This window comes from Arvicanthis niloticus, chromosome 28, assembly GCF_011762505.2.
Source record: "Arvicanthis niloticus isolate mArvNil1 chromosome 28, mArvNil1.pat.X, whole genome shotgun sequence".
Classification (NCBI taxonomy): Eukaryota; Metazoa; Chordata; class Mammalia; order Rodentia; family Muridae; genus Arvicanthis; species Arvicanthis niloticus.
The window spans coordinates 19,697,193-19,719,412 of NC_133436.1; the positions used below are offsets into that span (position 1 = coordinate 19,697,193).

A 22,220-nucleotide genomic window follows, 5' to 3' on the forward strand; every position below is an offset into this window, starting at 1 on the left:
ACCTGGGAGTAGGTAGAGAAATTACATGACAGTCAATGAAAGAGGAAGGGAGGCCAAATTCACTCAGTTGTTTACCAGTTCCCAAAAGAAGGACATTAATCCATTCCTGCCTGTACTGTTACTATGATCCAATGTCTCTGATTAGGCTTTTCTGAAGTCACTGCTGGGTTGTACTAAATAAGTAATGTTCTAACACATGAAGCTTGGGGGAATACACTTCAATTACAACATCAGAGACACTGCTGAATATGGATGCAATTGAGAGAAGTCTTTTATTCTCAATAGATGTAATCCCTTACTCTAAGTTGGCAATTAGCAGGAAGAATCCCTACCTTTAGACCTGGTATGGAGCAAATTTGAGGCAGGACATAAAGATACAAGAATGTTTTAAAAACATTTCTATGAACATTTTCGATGAGTTCTCCTTTTCCAGATTTCATATCCAAAGTCAAAACAAAGATCTCCTGAAGGGAAAACTAATTGGGTTTCAATAAGCATGGATATTATGCTTCCAATTCATTAAAATTGCCCCTAGTGTAGGCTAAGTAAAAGGTACGAATCTGAATGAAAGAACTTATTACTAAGTTTGTTTTTCAGATACATGTAACCATGATTTTAAAAAATGGAAGGACAAGTTTCACTGAGAATTGCATATTATCTCCAAAGATCTGTTTGGCATTTGTGATGTAATGAACAAAGGGGGTAGCTATTACAGCTCAAAGATATAAAACCGTCAATGCTTGAAATGCTTTCAAGAAAATATCAAAACAAACAAAAAACCCACTGTATTGAATAAGAGAAGAAAAATGGACACCCCTGTCTTGTTTCTGATCTTAGTGGAATTTAATTTGTTAGGAGCTATCTAGGAAAGGCTAAGAATAGTAGGTGACTTCCTGGAAGTGGCTCACAATTTGGAAAGGCCTAAGGTGGGTGAGCTCCGATAGGCAAGGTCTCTAGAGACTTCATCTCAGGATTGCTTCTTGCAGCTGATATTGTTTCCTTGTCATTATTACATAGCCTAAGGATGCTTGGGCATTAGCCCACCCTATTGAGCAGACTTCCTGCAGATCAATGTAAAGATGAACTTTTATGAATTAATGCTGTTTAGATGAATTAATTATTTTATACAATTCCTGATTTGATTCAAATAATCTCAGGAAGAAAGTTTTAAGAGATGGTTTTAGTTGTTTGTTATAAAAATGTAATAAAGTTAGAATTAAATACAGAGTGTGCCCACTCCTCATAATTGTAAGTAAAGGTTGCATAATAATACAATGAGCTTTTATAATTACACTAAAAGGATAAATAGTCATAGGACAAATTTGTGACAAAGGAAAAACATTCATTCTAAGTCAGGTCCAAGGATGAAGCTAAAGGCGTGCAAGGTCATGTGAAACTTGCTTTGAACTTATAATGAGCTTATAGAATGAAGCACTGCTTTGACCTTAATATCAACATCCTTCTGCAACTATTTTGTGTAACATTTTATCTATGAGGTAATTTTTGAAAGGACTTTTGTCTAAGAAGGTGTAAAAAAGGCCAGAGAAAAGAAAGAAAGTTGTTGGCTTGGGGGGCTCTCTCCCATCTTTCCATCAATCCATCCACTCATCCATCCATCCATCTATCTATCCATCCATCTATCCATCTATCCATTAATCCATCCATCCATCTATCCAAACATCAAATGTATATGTCTGTTTGTCCCTGTGTAGGAATGTGTGAATACTTGTGGAATAAATGAAACAGGTGGTAGGGCCAGGTCAAAATACACATATATATGAATTTACATGTGTCTGTGTGCATTGTTTATGTAAATTAACTTATTTCTTTCCTTTTCTTCTCTCTTTGTTTCACAAAGAAATAACAAGTCTGGCCAGCGAGGGGCTCCTGGCTGACTCTTCAGAAAAGGGAGCACTAGCAATAAATCTTTTACTTAATTCTGGCTGTTGTATTAATTACTTAATACAGCAAGAGTTAATTACCAGAAAGCAGTGGCATTTAGCCTTAGATTAGCTTAGTTTAAGAAAGGTAAATATTACTAAAGTGAGTTACTTATGCCACCATAACTGCCAACACCCCATTGTTGCCTTCTGAACCAAGAAATCCTCTAGATTCCAGAAAAGTCGCTGCATTAATTCTTGGTATTAGCATGATGTGGGCTATGGTTTTGTCATATGTATCCTTGTTTTTGTTAAGAAATGCTCCCTCCATCCCTTTTGTTTTCTCCATGACTTTGATCATGGGGATGTTGAATTATTGTCAAAGACTATTTCTGCTTCTACTGAGTAATCATGTGACTTCTGCCATTGAGTCCATTTATGCAATTAATTACATTTATTGAATTTTGTATATTTGAGTCTTCCATAGTGAAGTCAGTTTGATAACAATGAATCATCTCTTTTAATGTGATCTTGATTTTTTATGAGTATTTCATTGAGAATTTTTGAATATATGTTCTTCATTGAGATCAGTTAATTATTTTCTTTTGTGTGTGTGCATGTGTGTGTGTGTGTGTGTGTGAGAGAGAGAGAGACAGAGAGACAGAGAGACAGAGAGACAGAGAGACAGAGAGACAGAAAGACAGAGACAGAGAAAAATGTGATATATTTATAAAATGGAGCTGCTATTCAGCTGTAAAAAAATAAAATGTTTAGGAAAATCAGAATTGTGAAATTGAAGAATTTTATACTACATAATATGCTCAGAAAATCAAGTACCATGTTTTCTCTCATATATAGAGTATAGCTTTAATTTAATTCTATCTATCCATATCTATCTGTCTATCTATCTATCTATCTATCTATCTATCTATCTATCTATCTATCATCTTTACTTATTTATTTTGCTTACCCTGGAATATCTGTAGAGACCTAGAAGTGAGAAAGGGAGCTATGGTTAGGAGAGGAAGAATCATAAATGTTGGATGGGCTAGTATTATTCACATAATACAAAATCAGAGGAAGGAAAGACTGGTGGTAAGATTTAAGTTAGGGTGAGAGTAGGGAATGGGGGTGAGGGAGTTTAGAGTGAAAGACAACAACAACCACAACCATAACAACAGCAACAACAGAAGGATGTATAATGAAATCACATTAAAACCGACTACTTTATAAGCAAATTAGTACACATCATTTTAAAAGATGTTGGGTAGCTTCCTAATCATGGGTAAATAATGTTTATCATAAATGCTACAGATTATCAAATGAAAACCGCAATGGCAGATGTGAGACATCAACTTAGAAGCCATTGGCCAACAAATTCCCAGAGGACAACAAAACACTATGGGTTATGGCCACTGCCCTTGGTTGTCCACCAGAACTGTATGGTAAGACTCCATCGTTAAAGATACTACACATCTTCATTGCAGAATACCAAAGAAAACTATGCAAAAAAAAGAAGGGAAAGTTTCCTCCCTGCTAGATAGCTTTCATGTTGCCTGAAATTGTGAAAAGATGGAGGCTAAAACCTAGCCATGGTCTTTATCAGCTCTCAGTCTCCTATGCCACAACACCAACTTGCCAGACTAAGATGTGTGTACTGATGTAATATGACTCAGGGAACATCTTAGAAGTAGAGGTGGCACAAATGTAAGCTCTGGATAGTGAAGAGGAGAGCTGTCACATTGTCTTGTGAGCATGCAGTATCTGTGGCAATCATGAAGTTACAACATCTAGGGTCTCATGTATGAGGTCTGAACAAAACTGAGACTATTAACATTAGGTCATATATAGAGAGAAGGAGCTAATGGGGTCCATCTCAACCCATAGGAGCTATTGGCAGTGGGAGGGCTGCAATAGCAATGGAAGTCATTTGTCTCAGTAATGTAGTCACTATGGAGTTCTTCACACGGCACTAGATAGCTCCATGCCCTGATTAAACTCAGTGGCTCGCAAAGAAGAAAACAAAATAAAAATACCATTATAAGCAAAAAGTCATGAAAGTGGAATGGGAACTTGGTGGGTAGGAAGTAGGTCATTAGTTAGTGTGGTAGAGGGATAAAAATAAATAGAAGGATGGAATATATTATATACATGTATAAAATTGTCAAGAACAAATTAATAAAAATATATTCAAATGAGTGTAGCATGATATACAGTGATATAAAAATAGGTACAGAGATATTTATAGATATAGATAGATATAGAGATGTCTATATCTATATTTATAGACAGTTGTTTATCTATCTATCTATCTATCTATCTGTCTGTCTGTCTATCTACCTATCTACCTACCTACCTATTTATTTACCTCTCTCTCTTTCTTCAAAATCAAGTTTCATTTTTAATCCTCTTGGCAGATATGACTCAAATAATTCTCTTACAGGCACCAATAGAATCAGGCATGGAAGAAGGGGTAAGATATTCTACCTTATTTTCCTCTGTTCCCAAGCTGTTTATTTGTTCAGGAAATTCTGTATAAATTCCTTTTCTTGTATCTCCTGGAGAAGCCAACACATATCCTCATCTTGGAATTGCCAAACACATGCCCACACTCTCAGCTTTGGGGGATTCATCTCTGGATTCATTCAGGTGCCATTCTTCAGTGCTGAGAAACACAGCCAGTGGAGAATGAGCAGCTTCCTTTAATTAAAAAATAGTGCTGAACTGAAAGATTCATCTAACCACGTGGAACTAAATAGAGACTAAGAATTGTTTATTTCCAGCAGAATATCAAATCTCAAATGAATGCAAAACATTTCAAGGCATGGGTACACCAAGAATCATCTTAAGGAATGCTATATTAAAATTATGTCTCACAATTTATATCTACCTTCTTAGGTATACCCTTCTTACAGTCTCCAGTGAACTAATTTAAATTCTCAACATCTATTTGCTTCTGCAGATAAGCCTGCAATATAGCCTAAAACCGACCTTTGCAAAAGTTGGTATCACTTGTCTCATAGCCAATGTAAGTTGACTTCTCTCCTGAAACCCAGTCTCTCTCATAAAGATATCTACTCACAGTCACTTTGTCATCCTAAATATCTACACCCTATGTCCCCAGGCAACTCGCTGACTAAGCCTGGTACAAGCATTCAGTTTACTAATGATTTTGATAACATTCTTCTCATCAGTATAACATTAATTTCCTTAAGCCCTATTGTAATGATGATTCTGAAATGCTCTAACCCCCCCTCCTAGCCTACTACACACCCGAGGTAGTGAAAAAGAAAGATTTGGGGGACGGGGACTTGTTTAGAAATGGTTCTTTGGAGTAACTCCCATCTGTTTTGTCAGAAAATCAGCAGTTCAGTTCACAGGTCAACAGAGGTAGCTCGATCTGCTTCTTGGATATATCAGCAGTCCAGTTCTGTAGAGTTGGGACAGCAAACAGGAAATCAGCAGCTGTGAAATGACCTCGCCGGAATATCCAGGCCTCAGTTGAATCAGCACAAGTCAGTAGGAGGGACTCACCCGACTACCAGGAGAAGTTCTTGGCTGTGCCTCTCTCAGCAAAGACCAGCAAAGACTCAAGACTAACAAGTGTTGCACAGCTAGTGCTATAAGGAAGCCTCCAGCCTCTGTCACTGTCCATGGAGTCGTTTTTATATTCCCTCCAAACATCACGTGTCTTCCATGGGTTTTGACTCAGCATGTGTGTCTTGTCTCAGATGACATCACTCTGCCAATCAGCCCGAGTCTGTGGAAGCTGCAGGAAACTACAACACAGCACCAGAAGTTTTTTGGTGTGTTTCTCCCTATGGAATCCCAAGAAATGCAGCTCAACTATGTAATGTAAGGCAGACAAATATATGCATGTCGCTAGTGAAGAATCCTTCATCATGTGTCCTTCCATGTGCTTGCTTTAGCAGAACATCCTCTCTCCTCTTTCTGCTCCAGTGAAATGTTTCTTCACAAGTCTTCCTTAGCCTTTCATCCGTGTCCACTTCATAAAAAACAAAACCAAAAAACCAAAAAACCAAAACTAAAAAAAAAAAAAAAAACCCACTCCTTCATGTGTTTGTTCCAGCAAAACACCATCTAACACAACTGACTCTCCAAAGAACCCTTAAGTTTCCACTTCTTTTTATAAGAGAGATGTTCATATGTTGGTTAGGGTCAGGTAGATTCAAACTGTTCTTGCTTTTCTGTCATTGTTTCTACAAAAAAAAAAAAAAAAAAAAAAGAAGTTAAAAAGTGAGAAATGGATCTTTTACAGGACCTCCATAGAAAACTTCTATAGAATGATTTCTATTATGAAATAGAAGGTAGTCAAGATGTAAATCTTAATAATTATGCCATCAATGGCATGGGAGTGAATTTAAACTCTGTAAAAAAATAGAAAATTAACAGTGACAAGTGATATTGTATGTTTATGATGCAACAACTTTTATATTTTTCATATAGTACATCTTTTGAATATTCTTACTGTAAGAATAAGGAATAGAATTATAAAGCATATATAATGAAAGAGAACAGTTAGACCAATGGAATTTATGTACTGGGATCATAGGAGAATGATGCTTAATAATAAAAACATAAAATTCAGGTATCCCACACACAGATGTTTGCCTGTTTCCCTTCAAGTCATGTGGTATTGTATGAAGTCTCAACAATACATAATTGTTTACCAGTATACAACCTGAAATTACATTCGCTAATTACTTTTTAAAAATAAGATGTAAATGCATAATGTAGAGCAGATCTATTTGGTCTATGTTTTTGAGTAACAGTTTTGTCAAGTTTTATATGGGTTTGTGTTACTTGACGGCATAAAATAGTATGTGGTAATTTGCACTGTTATCTAACTTCGACTTGTACTCACCGTTAGCCCATTTTGCAGCCTTTACTATCCAGTTGATAGGTTCATTGGGCATTTCTTAGAGATAATTGAATAGAATTTAAGTTAATACCTAATCAGAAGGAAATACTGAATGTCAAATTCTGACTCTCCCCACACTAAAACTGGTTTTTCAAATTGTTTTTTTAAAGCCATATTAAAAAAATCATTCATGCTGTATCATTTGATACCACTTTCTAGGTTGAGTAGCTAAGAACTTCATGAAAAAGGCATGTTGTTGTTGTTGTTGTTTTTTTTAAATCAATTTAGAATTAACCTTCAAATTCTATGAAGAAAAGTCAAGTCCTACTAACGAGGCCTGAATTCCGTCAATTCTGTTTCGCTTCTGTACACCCAACCTCTTTAAATGAAAACACTTTAGTTGAGTGGAGAGCTACAAAATTGAACACTTGAGCCCTAACATGTGTGGCAATAAAAGAATGTGGTGAAATCAGTTGTTTTGATGATGTCTACATGCCAACACCTATGTTCACTTCTGTTTTGAGTCTTCCCAAGTGTGTCTTTAACCACATTGTGTTTCTGGGCTTTATTTCTCCATATTTCAATTTCCTGTTTAGACATTATTCTGCCATCATCTCACCATCAATGTAAAGATGCTCAAGTATTAGAGTTTATTTTCCCAGTCTGCTCTCCCTAGGACCCGTGCCAACCGTCCCACTGACTACAAACCTTAAACCCTAGTATTTAAGAACTTCAACATTGTGGCCCAAATACTTCCATTTTCTTTAGAGAAAATTTCTACCATTGCGAGACTCCACCCTCCCCCATCCACTGTTAGTTTTGTTCAGATCTTTACTTTATTCTTCTTCCAGAATCTTATTTACTCACCTCTATGCCTCCACATATCCATAAGGCCAATATTTGCTATATGGTCTGGGAACTCAACATTATAAACAATAACAACAGCAGCAGCAACAACAAAAAACTCATAAATAAGACACTGTGAGTCCCATATTCTAGAGGCAGTGATATGATGTTTACTGAAGACATGTTATTTTCTCCTGTCCTGAGCTTTGGTCATGTGTACCCTTTCCCAGACTGCTCCCTTTCTCCACACATATCCATGAAGAATGTTCTTAGTGTTTCCTGTACATTGAAATTCTATAGCATGGGTTCTTCATACTCTGATGATAGCACTTTACTTTGGCTAAACTACGTACTCCTTCCTTATACAGTCTACTCTCTTCTTCCAGGAACAGTTCCAGGTAGATTAAACCAGCAAGCATTTTTAACCTTTTGGCTATGGAGATGGGCCTATGAGGATTACAGGATGGTGATGCTTGTGGTTCTTTCCTGCTGATATCTCTGGAAGCAGCTTAATTACTCTGCACCAGAGACTGTCTCAGTCTCTTGAGAATGAGAAATGGGGAGTGGATGTAACTCTTTACAGCTTCTTTTGCTCTGGACAACTGTGATGACTGAAAACTTAGGTTTTATGCAAAAAGCAGAAAAAGGTAAAAGAAGCTAGCTGTTGAAGTACATTAATGAACCAGAGACATATTTGCTTAGAATTTACATTTATAATAATGAAACCTTCCTAGTCTGAGTTAAAGTTAAGTCTCCTGTTGCTTCTAGCTTAATATTTCTGTAAGTATATACAATTTAGATAATTATTAACATTTTATAATAACTTATTTTTAAATAATGTATGTTGGTTTTTAGACACAATGATACTGTATACAATAAACTATGTAAGCTTCTCTTATTTTTGATTTTTTAATAAAAAAATTCCATATTATATATTTTGTTCATATTCTTTTCCCTCCTCTAACTCCATCAGATACTGCACTACTCACCCAACCTCGTGTTCTTTTTTTCCCTCAAAACTTTATAACTTTTATGTGTACAGAGAAAGCAAAAAAAAATGTGCTTATTATTTCTTTGTTGTGATATTTGGTTTGCAGTTATTTTGAACTAATCCTAGACATTACATTGTAACTTTGGTACCAGAATGGCTCTTATGGGCTAAGATTTCATCCCGATAGATTCAGTTTCTTGTCCAAGAGATCCATACTCAGTTCCCACTGACAATAGACTTTAGGTTAACCTGCGCTGAGCCAGGATCCTGGTCTACTTCTGCAGATGTAGGCTCCATGCTTGTGTTAGCTTTCCATTATAATAATAGTCGTCTGAGACAATCTTCTTATGAGAGTTTTATTTGTTGACAACCACTGGAGCTTCAGTTTGATGAATCAGCTTATTGCTTTAAGGTTGTCTTGAGAAAGGACATCATCATAGCAGAGTAGTATAAAACTATTCAGTCACGGTTGAGGCAGCAAAGACAGGATGAGAAAGGAGGTCAAATATCTGTCTTTAGGGCATTCTCTCATTGACCTAAAGATGTGTTTCATTAGGATGTGTGAAAAGTAGCACCAGCTCTAAATAATGCCATAGCCTAAAGAGAAAACCTTTAATGCACAGGGTTTTCAAATAACATCCAAATCACAGCATTGACCGTTCCTATGAATCCAAATACCATTTCCACTCTAAGGATTGTAGTAGCAGTGGTACCCACTCACTAGTCCAAGTGCAGAGGCAGCCAACCTGAGTGTGTGCCTACAATAAATCTGTATGAGTACCTGAACAGAGAAGCCTTTTCTTCTCTTGAGACTGTCTGTGAATATAGGAAAAGCTGGCTGCCTTTTCAGATTTGTTGACATGAAGGTAAGGACACAAAGTTTACTCACAGATGATTAGGGGATCAAAAGAAATCAATAGCAATGTTTCTAAAAAATAAAGAATTATGAGTTGCAGTAGACAAATTTCTGAAAACAATCACATTACAGAAGTTCAGTGAGCAGGAAGAGAATTGATACAGACAACTGAATAAGATAAGAAGGCAGCTCCTAGAGAGATAGAGATCAAAAAAGAAAACTAACTAAAAGTCATGGAGGTAAATAAAGAAAGCAGCTGCTGCCACAGCAGCCTCCGTATGTGGACGTGAACTGGAAGACAGGTCATTTGAAGTTTCTCTGAGAAACAAATAAAGAAATGGAAAGAGCTAAGCAAGAGTGTGGAACTAATGGGATGCTCTCAGGTGAACCAATGTGCAGACATACTATCAAAGTTTAAGAGAATGTGGCAAAGAGAAGCTGACAGAGACCTTATTTAAAGAAATGAAAGCAAAAAATCATTCTGAATCTATAACATGGAAGAAACGCTGAGATTCATGAATAATTGGGACCATTAGGTAGATTCCACACAGATCTGCCCTGGAGAAAATTGCTGTTTGTGACAGACATTCCATAAGGCTACACACAGAATTCTCAGCAAGAGCCTTGCAGGTGAATGAAGAGAGTGTAAAATAATATATACACATTTACACACATGTTGTAATTGAACTATGGACCACATTTTAGACTGAACTATGGTCCCCAAACTTTGTATAGTAAATTCCTATAAAGTCTTTTGGAGGGTAATTAATGTCAAGTGAGCTCACAAAAGTGGGACTCTAATTCAGTAGAAGCAGTTTCCTTAAAAGGAGAGATGACACTGCACTGTAGTTCTTTTTGTCTCTAGAAACATAGGAACACACACACACAAACAGAGAGAGAGAAAGAGAGAGAGACAGAGAGAGACAGAGAAACAGAGAGACAGAGACACAGAGACACAGAGAGAGAGAACTATGTGAGGACATTGTAAGGAAGTAGCCATTTGCAAGACAAAGAGAAAGGTTTTTTACCAGAAACCAGACTTAAAAATACCCCAAATCTTGAGACAATTTCTGCTACTTAAATCACTTTGATTTTGTTGCCTTAGCAGACTCAATATACAAAGACATAATGGATGAAGGATGGATGAATAGATGGGTTTATAGATCAGATACACAGATACTGCTAGACAGACAGACATGCAGCATGTCTGGGCCAACCCAGACACTCCCTAAGGAGTAAGAAAGGCCGTGATAGCAGAACTCCGAGAAACATAACTACAGAGGACAATGAGACTCAATTTGAACAGAGCCTGAAAATGCAAACAAGTTGTCCATGGAATGAATTAAAGAAGTCATTCTCGGAGGAAAGCATGGCATATTTGTGAAATAGAGCTATGTGGAGCACATGTGGCACTTCCAAGAATCTGTAGGCGGTTTGCAAAGGTGAGAGGAGAGTATAGATGTAGTGAGTAACCATGATGCAAACAGAATCACGTGAGGCTAAATGTCTAGTTTTGTACAAAACGAAACAATCAAAAAGCTTTTCCTTAATCTAGACCCTCTTCTTTTCATCTTTATGCTGAGTTAATCTGTCTCTAAGTCTTATCATTTCTTTTTTAAAAAAATATTTATTTATTCACTTTACATCCAAATTGCAGTTCTCTCCCCTCCTCTCTTCCCTGTCCCAGCCTCCCAGGCCCTTTCTCCTATTCCCTACTCCCTTCCTTCTTAGAGAATGAAAGTCCCCTCCTCCCTCTGGCTGGGTACCAACCCAACCTGGCACATCAAGTCTCATCTGGACTAAGGGCATCCTCTTCCACTGAGGCCAGACTGATAGTATCTGTTTCTATGTTCTGTTTGCTGCTACTTTCAATTCTCACCAGGACATTTTGCTCACACTGAGAACATTGCATTAGTCCTAAGCAAACAGTACTTACTCTCTCTGTATTCCCACTTCTGATCCATATTCAAAGAATGCAAGACATTTAGTTGGATATTTTTTAAAAAGTGTTTGGGCAATTAAAAGATTATGGTTTATTTTTAAGTGGACTGATCAACGTGAAATTAATTTACAAGATCTTGAGTGGAAAGTAAGTTTTAGAACAGAAGAGGATTTAAGTGGCATTTTCTTGGTTTGAAAGAGTAAAATTTAGCAGTAAATGTATTTGGTTTAATTACATTTTGAAAAGTGAGAACCAATGAAATGCAATTTTAGTTACATTTTGAGAGAGCATTTCTCTAAAATATTTCTTATTATATATATTCTAAATACCACAGAACTGGTAATTAAGCTATCATCTTTCACTGGAAAACAAATCTCTCTATAACCTATGCTCTACTATGTTTTGGTGGGGCTGATCCTCTAGAACGTCTATCTGGCTTTGCTGGCTATGTCTTGATTCAGTTCATATCACAAAGAGCATTAGAATGACAGTGGACTGCTGCAGAAGGCAGAGTAGCCAATCCCATATCTGTTTGCTTCCCATCTGACTGCTTTTGGTTCCTCTGAACATGAGCCAGTCTACTTCACTCTGGCCAAGGCAGCGCCTTCCCATGGCGCAGTTGGTCCCAACCGTCCTATTGCTATAAGTCTTTAATACAGTTCCTCATGTTGTGGTGACCCTCAAGCATAAAATGATTTTCGTTGATACTTCATAACTGTTTTTTACTGTTATAAATCATAATACAAATATTTGATATGTAGGATATCACTTAGGGTCACTCAACGCCACAAAGGGTCATGATCCACGGGTTAAGAAAAGCCATTATAGCAAGAAGAAAAAACTATCTGTAGGGCTTCCACATTTTATCTGTGCCAATGCAACAATTTAAGTCTAGAGATACCAGAATTAATTAGTCCTACATCCTCAGAGTTTTTCTGTGCTCTTGGGGTCTCTTCTCTTAAGATTATAAATTTTACTAATTATAACCTCTAATTCTTTGTGCTCTGAGCACTGTAGATGCTAGCTGCTACTCCAATTGGTATCTAGGTGACATCCACCCAGTTACATATTTAATATCTTCACACTTGGTTACCAGTTATTTACGTTCAACTCTCATTATTCAAAGAACTAATAATGAATCATGATTCAACAAAAAAGGCAGAAGTTTGGGATTTATATCTATGTATGTATGTATGTATGTATGTATGTATGTATGTATAATCTACCCATTGATCATCTACTATCATCTATCTATCTATCTATCTATTATCATTATCATCTTTCTATGTATCCATTCAGCTACTTACATATTTTATACCACTATATGGATTTATATATATATTATATCTGTATATCATATACATTTACTTCTATGTATATAGTAAATTCATACATGCATATATATTTGTCTCTTGGTATCTGAAGGAGATTGATTTCAAGAGTCTTCACCCACTATGAGTGTGAAAAAAAACCTCACAAATATTCAAAGTCTCTTATATGAAATACACTAACAGTACCAATACCATATGTTTTATGAATCTTTGCTCTGTAATGGTTGTATCCTAAGATATAGAAAGCTAGCTTGTGAGCATGAATTGGCTTTTATTATTTCGGGGGCAAAGTAGACATGTCCAGCCTTTATAGAGTATTACAATAGGAAGGGTAAATCTGAACATGTGGGAGCAGGCTCCAACTGCAGCCCACAGCTGAGATTTTATCAAGAAAGCTCAATTTGGCTCTTAACGTCTTTCAGGGTTTGGAACTAGGCCATGCAATTCACTTAGAATGATCTATAGTCAAGGTAAGCTAATTATGAACATCAGTTATATCTTCAAAATACTTCCACAGCAAAAGAAAAAAATCAATGTTTATCAAATCAACACAGCCAAAAAAAAACTATCACAGTTGATGTGGCTTTAATCTCCTCACCTGCCTTAGATTCATAGAGACCCTAGCTGTTTGCAAATCTCTTGATTGTTCAGACTTAATGACAAGAACAAAGAATGGCTGGAAGAATTTCTCATTCTAACTTCTTTAAGAGCTTGCCAAGCTAGATGCCCTGTGGACCTAAAGGCTCTCTAGCTCTTCAGTATGTAGACCAGGGTGGCATTGAACTCAGAGAACCATATGCCTCTAGCTCCCAAGTGCTGGGATTAAAGGCATGCACCACCACCACCTGACTCTATCTCTTTAATACGAATTTTCCAGAAAGGGACACATTTAGGGAGCCTGCTTATATCCTACCTCTAACTTCTTGTATTCAATTTTGTCAGTAAATTATGAGAGAAACATATTAAAGTTTTATTGAACAATAGGAAATGTATGTTTGTCAAACCTCTTCATCAAGTCAAGTCCTCTAGATTGATGAAACATTGTGCATTCTGAGCCTAATTGATCTCTAGGTGGGCCTTTCCAGTTGTCTGTGTATTCAACTGTCTAAAACATACTCATTTTCTTTCTGATGACTTGTTTTTATTTGAGACAGAATGCTTATTGAGCTCTCTGGCAGGAAGCTACTGTTCCCGTTTAATTTTTTTTTGTGTGTGTAATTTTGAGGCTCAAATGAAAGAATCTAAAAAACCATGTTGTGCATACTGTGAAGAACCCTTTGATTCAGGGACATTAATGACAATTTCAAAAAGCAAGGTACAGAGCCATTCTGTATATATAACTCTAATATGGTAACTCATTTTTATTTCTATTTGGAAAAGCTTTATCAGGTCTCTGGATATATTTGTTGAGCTTGCTATTCCAACAGAAACTATTTTAAAATTGTTTATTTTAGAAGGCAGTTATCAAGAGATTCATAATTTTGACTTCTTAGACTTTGGTTTTAGAATCACAGACAGGACACTGTGAAATTGTTTAGCTTCTATTAGTTACCTGGTGTTGCTAAGTAGCTTTTACAGAGCAAGTAAGCCAAACTTAGACCCCAGAGGATACAGAGCGACATATCCTTCACTCAGTCCCATCTTTTATTAATGCTCTGAAAAATAAGTGCACTTGGATCCTGTTCTTATGACATCTGTTCCTCATGCTGACAAGACTTGTGGTCTCTGGGCTATAGACTTGAGAATAATTTCCTGCCTGCTGAGAACATGGTGTCAGGGAATGTGGAATGAGTCCATTTAATATGTCCTTCTGGACACACTAGTCTACTTTGTTCTAGGAGATGCTTCTACAGTGCCTGACCCAGCAAGCCCAGAGCACTGCCGAAGACAGGATTTGATCCTGGCATAGCCATCTGCACATTTATTTTCAGGGATGGCTATCAGAATGAGAAACTCGGGATGTGAGTTTTAACATGCTTATAAGTTAACTTGCTAATTATAATATAGAAAAGTAAAACAGATTCTGTGGCTTAAATAAGAAATTTACTTTTTCATTGTTTGATACCTAAGAACTCCAAGGTCAAGGGAGATTTTTTTCTCCAGGCCTCTCTTTGCTTTGCAAATGACTGTCTCTGGCTGTGTTCCATAAAGTGTTTTTAAGTGTTTCTCTTGTCTCTGAGCATCCAGCTTTCTTCTTATAAAAAGACAAGTCAGATCAGCCGAGTGCTAATGAATTAATTTTAATTAATCACACCCCAAAAGAGTTTATCTAAAATACAGTCACATTTTGAGATACTGAGGGATGGGACATCATCCTATGAATTGAGAGGAGGCACCTTTCAACCCCTACCAGTGTGCAAATAGCTCACTATGTGGTTCTGTGGTAATGAGTTTTTTTTTTGTTGTTGTTGTTTTTAATTTATTTAATTTTAAGGAACCTCACTAGTAAAAGCTGAGTATGCACAAGAAGTTGAGATGGTTGGGGAATCAAAATGATACGGTCAAGAAACTGTGGGTAAAGAAATGAATGGTGTGAGAAAGTTAGCTTTGGAGGTGTTTCCTTCCATGGAAAACAAAGAAGTGCAATGTGCTCCACTTCCCGTTCACATCACTCCAGAGAGATCTTTCTTATAGCCCTGAGCTGACCACACTAGGAAGCAACCTGGAATGGTGGCTCTCATGGTTCTATCTGAGAGGAGTTTCCTTGAGTTACTGCAGTGATGTCTGCCTCATATTTCAGACTTGTAGAACTAGATAGTTTTAGGAATGCCCGGTCCTTCAGGTCAAGACTGTCCAACTGGTAGCAGATTCTTGGAGTATAGCTGTTGAGGCCTGCCGCCTTAGCATGGCTGTAGCCATTTTGTTCCAGGCCTACCAGCTTTTTCATATTGTTGCTGTAATATGCCTGGTGATTATTTTCAAAGTAAATTAACTTGACCCAGAGCAGGGTCATGCCAACCACATAACCTATTATGTTCTGTATGTTATGGGGTTTGTTAAATTTAAGGAATTCCACAACCATAAGCTTCACTTAGGACCCATCAAACTAAAGGTCAATATGAACTGTTGTGTCTAAAATGGCTTGAGTCAGGGCTGACCACTGGGCAGCACTACCAGCACTTGAGTATGATCTCACTGCTTTTTGCAGTTTTAGCTTTAATAAGCTAGCCCCCCAAGATGTCTAGCACACATCTCAAGCCTGAGATGTTGCCCTGGTCAATTAGTCTTTAGGTGTGTGTTCAATAAACCATCCCTGTCTGACTGAGATTGGTGTTCATGGGGTTTGTGGGGTGACTCCTGGACCCCAAGAATAGCCACAAATCCTAGTCTCCTGCTGAGAGGCAAAGGAAACATTGCAATGCCTAAGATTTGAGACAAAATGACCTTGGGAACTGGGTTGAAGCAGGAACTTTTCTGAAAATGCCACCCTTTGTCAGCTTCTTCTGTTCTCTACTCTGCCAAATTTTTATCAGGTACTCCATATTCATGACTTGCCAGTCCACCAAGCTCCACAGTGAGAGAGCTCTGAGACTCTGCCAAGCCAGTATCTTATTATCACAACAAAATCTTGGAGCTTATTTAGAAAGAAAAACTTTTCAGTGGCCCATGGTTTGGGAAGTTTTAATCCAACATGAAGTAGATTAATTAATTTAAGCCTATGGTGATTATAATGAGAGTGGAGCCCAATTGGTTCATGTGCGTGAATACTTACTCCTGAGTTGGTGGAACAGTTTGGGAAGGATTAGGAAGTATAATCTTGTTGGAGGAGTTGTCTCTAGGGGTGTGCTTTGCTATGTCAAGACTCAACACCATTTCCAGTTAGCTTGGTGACTCAGGTTGCAGATCAAGATATGAGCTCTCAGCTATCCATTCACTCTGCCATCATGGACTCGACCACTGAAGCCATAAGCCAATTAAACACTTTATTTTATAAAGTGTCTCGCTCATGGTATATTAGCACAGCAAATGAAAAGAGAAGTACCTAAAACAGGGCCTTTGGTGAGGATAACAATTACAGAGACACCATGGAAAGGCAAACTGTTCACAACAGACTTAGTTATGGTTTCTATTGCTGTCATGAAACACCACGACCAAAAGCAAGTTAGGGAGAAAAGGGTTTTGGTGTGTGTGTGTGTGTGTGTGTGTGTGTGTGTGTGTGTGTGTGTGTGTTGCTCTACCCGCTTTCACTCTGAGAGATGACCATGCTACCAGCCCCCACCTGGCTTTTTTTGAATCCTTGAACAAAAGACATACACACACAGTTTGTTCCTTTTCAACTTGCCTTAGGACACAATTGCTGGATGTTACTCTCTCTCACCTGGAAAAGTGTGCACTTAATCTCTGCTCCTTCAACCTGCTCTAAACTTCCACCTGGCCTCTGCCAAACATCCCTGACCACCTGCCTGTAATATTGGCCATAGGCCCCTGGTCTTCCCAAGACCTCACATGGCTGCTGGCTCCTTCTTTCTCCAAAGTATGGAAAAAACAACAAAAACAACAACAACAACTCCTCTCCTTCTTTGCGTCTGCCTTTTCCTTCTGGGACCCAAAACTCCTGCCTGCACCTTCCACCCAACAATTGGCTCCTGGATATCTTGATTGACAGATCAAGAACAAATTGGGGAACAGGACCTTAGTTTCAGATTTGACTTAGATTTCCATAGTACTGTTCATCTTTGAAGGAAGTCAGGACTGGCTTGCTCAGCTGGCTCTCCTATGATACTCAGGACCACCAGTCCAGGTATGGTCCCACCCACAATGGTCTAAGCCCTCTCCTATTAATCGATAATTAAGCAAATGCCATATAGTTGGATCTTCTGGAGGCATTTCCTGAGTTGAGGTCTCTCCTTTTAGATAACCCTAGTTTGTGTGTCAAATTGACCTAAGACTAGCCAGCACAATGCCATAAGCCACCAGCAAATACAAATACAGCAGAGAAAGGGTGTGTGTGTGTGGCTAGAGGCTAGGTTCTACAATCTCCCTTGGGGAATGTCTCAAACCCTTAACTAAGAAAACCCTACTAGGCTCTTTTTCTCAACATTATACTTCAACTACTGAGGTACAGGGACATTCTGTATCCTGACTATAGTAGTCTTCCAAAGCCTCATAGTCAAACCTTATTTTAAATGGTCCAGGTTAGGGCATATGTCTGCTCTTTGAATTAATGAATATTTCTTACTGAGTGGGTCTTGAATAGATTACCCACTTCTTGAGCCAGACCAGAGCCCAAGAAATAATATGCCTTTTAAAGTTTGAAGTAGAAAGCCTGCCCCAAGAGGCACTGCAAATGTGGCTGCTGTGTCACATCTACCTCAGTAGGTGACAAAGAGAAGCTATGTCTATACTCAGTGTTCAACAGATGAATTCTGAATGATTAGCAACCTACCATTTCCTGGACAACAACAACATCATCAACAACAAAATGAGTCTGAGACAACCACTCAAAGTGCCCTGCACCTTTCCTGGGCAGCAGGGTAGAGCTGACCATGGTGGGCATGATATCTGGAGAGCTTAAGGGCTGACCAGCTCAGATATCTCTCAGGCCCAAATACAGGGCTTTGAGTTGGCCCAGCCCAACACCCACCCTACATATGCAAAACTACAGAATTTTCATGACACAGGGCAACAACAGAATATCCAAAAAGTGTCCCACTGAGGTTCCAGTATTGACAGAGTAGCAGAAGCCAGAGGTCTTATACCAGGCTGAGTCATTGCAATGAACATTAGCAAGCAAAGAAGTATGGACAAAAAGATATACTGTGGGACACACTGTGACACACTGTAGCTTCCACAACGACTTTTTTTCTCTATTGATGGGAGAAGTTGCAAGGGTGGAGGCCAGGTCCAAGGGGAGGGAGAGATGAGGGGTACATGATGTGAAATTCACAAGAATCAATAAAAAATTTAAAGGTGCAAGAAGAAAAGTGCGGAGACACTTATTAGACAGTTAAATAGTCCATACATAGAGAGAGCTGAATGAGACAGTTAAGGTTTACAAGCCACTGTGTCCTTACTGTTAATGGGAGGTGCAGCTGTAACTACAAAGTGTTGCAGTGATATTTAAAGGACACAATATAGATAAAAAGCTCCAGCAGATGCAGGCATGTAACAGAATTATAGCAAAGAATGGAAACCATGTTTGGGCAGAGACATGCTATTATCTCCTCCCTTAAGAATAACTGTCTTCTGAGATGCTCTGCCAGAGCGTGACAAATACAGAGGCGGATGCTCAAAGCCAACCATTGGACTGAGTATGGGGTCCCCAATGGCGGAGTTAGAGAAAGGATTAAGGAGCTGAAGGGATTTGCCACGCCATAGGAAGAACAATACCAACCAACCAGATCCTCCAGAGCTCCCAGGGACTAAACCACCAACCAAAGAGTACACATGAAGAGACCCACAGCTCCAGCTGCATATTTAGCAGTGTATGGCCTTACCTGGCATCAGTCCTTGTGAAACCCTTGGTCCTGGCAGCAGTCCTTGTGAAGCCCTTGTCCTGTGAAGGTTGGATGCCCCAGTGTAGGGGAATGCCAGGGCAGGGAGGCGGGAGTGCATGGGGGGAGCACCCTCATAGAAGCAGGGGAAGGGGGGAGGAGATAGGGAGGTTACAGAGAGGAAACCAAGGAAAGGAATAACATTTGAAATATAAATAAATTAAATATCCAATAAAAAAAAGAAAAAAAAATTATACAGTTGTATAGGTCGGTTACCTGGCTAAAAGACGGTGGAGTCACTGTAAGCAAAGTTAAGAGATATAGATGGAATAATTATCCCTCTAATGAGAAAATGTGATTCTCCTTTCTAGAGTTCTCATCCCCCAGCACAGACTATAAGCTACCATGAGCTTCTGTTGGGTGTGCCCGACTTTCCGAGTCCTGACTCAGAAAAGCTTATCTTCTCCTTATTATATTCTTTCTTTCAGATGCTGGACAGAACCTCTGTATACTATTTCTGATACCTTGGGCTTCCTTATTGTTTCTCTGAAGATCTCTTGGCCCGCTTGTCTATCCGGTAGCTGACCTCCATACCAGCTGAACTTAGTTGGCATAGATTTTTCCCTTCTCTTCATCCTCCTCTGGGCAGATGCTGAGAATTACAAACCAGCTGTTCGTTTGTTTTTTGTTTTTTTGTTTTTTGTTTTTTGTTTTTTGTTGTTGTTTTGTTTTTTAACTAAAATCCTGAAGTTATCTTTTAGTTTCTTACTGAGTCTGATTTTAAATTATTTTGTTAATGAGACTAAGAAACCTACATGGGACCATGAGTTCCCTGATGTTATGTGGCAAAGCTGCCAGGAATCCCCAAGCTCTTCAGTCGCGACGCTTCATCGATAATGAGCAGCTATTATTAGTTTGCATTAGTCATTATGTCTGGTCATACTGGACTCTTATACCTAAAGAATTCCATTATCCTACGTTAGGTTTTGGAGTAATAAAATGAGATGTGATGGAACAAGCCATTCGCAACATCTTCTGATGCTGTGTTTGGGATAACAAAGGCTTCCAGTACACTTCCAGTGCGCATAAAAGATAGCAACTCTGACAGACTTACGAACTCAGTTGTAATTATTACTTCATTGTAAAGAACAAGAAACACATCTTATTTTTGAGGATGTGGAGTTACTGGGAAAACAGGTTAGGGAAGTATGGAAATGTAACATAGCTCCATTTCTACTACGCAAAATTGTTTCTAAATTGTTGAGTAGATAGAAGGATGCAAGAGTAGAGTGGTGGCTATTTTCTCCTGACTTTCATGTGAATGAGTTTAAGGTGGTTAAGGGTGTGGCCATTAACCACACCCTTTTGTGGGCTTTTTTTTTTGGGGGGGGGAAGGGGGTTGTTTGGTTTTGTTGTTGTTTTGTTTTTGCTTTATGGTGAAGGCCAGTTTTATCATTCCACACAAACATTCGCTCAGCAACACTTAAACAGACATTTTTAGAACACGTAATTTCTGGATCCTTGGATGCCATTTAATCATTTTTTGGTTGAATGTAAGTGTATTAAAACTAAACTGTACAATTTTAATTTTTTGACTTTTTTCTTTTTTTTCCTTTTTTTCTTTTTTCCCTTTTTTTCCTTTCTTTTTAAAAAAGAATTATTTATTTATTTTATGTATGTGAGTACACAGTAGCTGTCTTCAGACACACCAGAAGAGGGCATCAAATCCCATTACAGATGGTTATGAGTCACCATGTGGTTTTTGGGAATTGGACTCAGGACCTCTGGAAGAGCAGTCAGTGTTCTTAACCACTGAGATATCTCTTCAGTCTGAACTTCTCGTTTCAAAAATAACCTTAAAATGTATTTTTAAGAATATTCATGGGTTCCTTTTACTTGGAAGAAAACACAAAGAAAGAGGAATGTAAATAGTAATGTTACTTTTACCTTTATTATTTTGTTTTCAAAACTCTGAAAAAAATCAGCATTTTGTTCTGAAAGTTACTGTAAGTGTACAATGTTCAGTAAGATAGTAATGTTTCCTTTAAGGTTACATTGTTATTATTTTGTGAAAAAATATTTTCTCTTCTGAAAATAGTTTGTTTTTTTTTTCTGTCACTGGTAAATGTTGTGCTCTCATTTTGAAACAAATGGAAATTAACTTCCAAGAATCACCTATTGATGTTCTATATCAACCAGAAAAGACCAAGATTGAGCAAAAATATGATTTTCCCATAAATGCTGGGCTTAATAGCTAAATAGACCTCCTTCCCCCTGTGGTTAAACATGTATCCTTGAAAATTGGGCAAATATTGGTGGTGATTATTTTAGACCCCAGGAGCCATTTTCTCTGTCAATAATAGCCACAGATAAAAACAAAGTTCATTGAAACTGTGAGATGAAATCACATCCAGACATTAAGAAGCATGAATAAACTACATATGTAAAACTGTTCATCCCCAAGATAAAGGAAAAGGAAAATGTATATATATTGTTCCACTAATAGAATATATATTCTTTTAATTGTTAATGCATAGAAAAATTTTGAAGGCTCAACAAATCCCTGACAAAATTGATGACTATCAGGGAGATTTGTAATTTTAAATTTTCACCAGTCTCTACATAAAAGCAAGGAGAATACCTTAACTCTACCCACAGAATCACCATTATCCAACAGTTTTCAGAACTTTCTGTATTTGCTTCTTACTTTTTTTTTTTTGGTCATATTTTGTTTTTGAAGTGTTTTAAATAAACTTTTGACTGTACCTCTCTAAAATTATGTCAGCATTTACTTGAGAGCATATGTCGCTGTACCATCCTTAACACAGTTGCCAGGGACCAAGTATTGTCCCTCCATGCCAGCCAATGTTAAATGAAGTTTTAATGCCAGCATCATGGTATCAGTAAACAGAGCTTCTCTGAGGTAATTACTATACAAAATAAAAGTCCTTTAAATGTTGGTGCTTTTGTGACAAGAGACCAGAGACCACCCTTGATTCTTTCTGTCAACTGAGATTACAGTAAGATTGTAAGAGTGTGGAAATCGGAACATAATTCC

General features: G+C 37.9%; 1 pseudogene; it reads left to right on the top strand.

Moving 5' to 3' along the window:
* Window positions 1-17,993: 17,993 nt before the first annotated feature.
* Window positions 17,994-18,118, top strand: LOC143440209 (small nucleolar RNA SNORA17; annotated as a pseudogene).
* The last annotated feature ends 4,102 nt before the right edge of the window (window positions 18,119-22,220 follow it).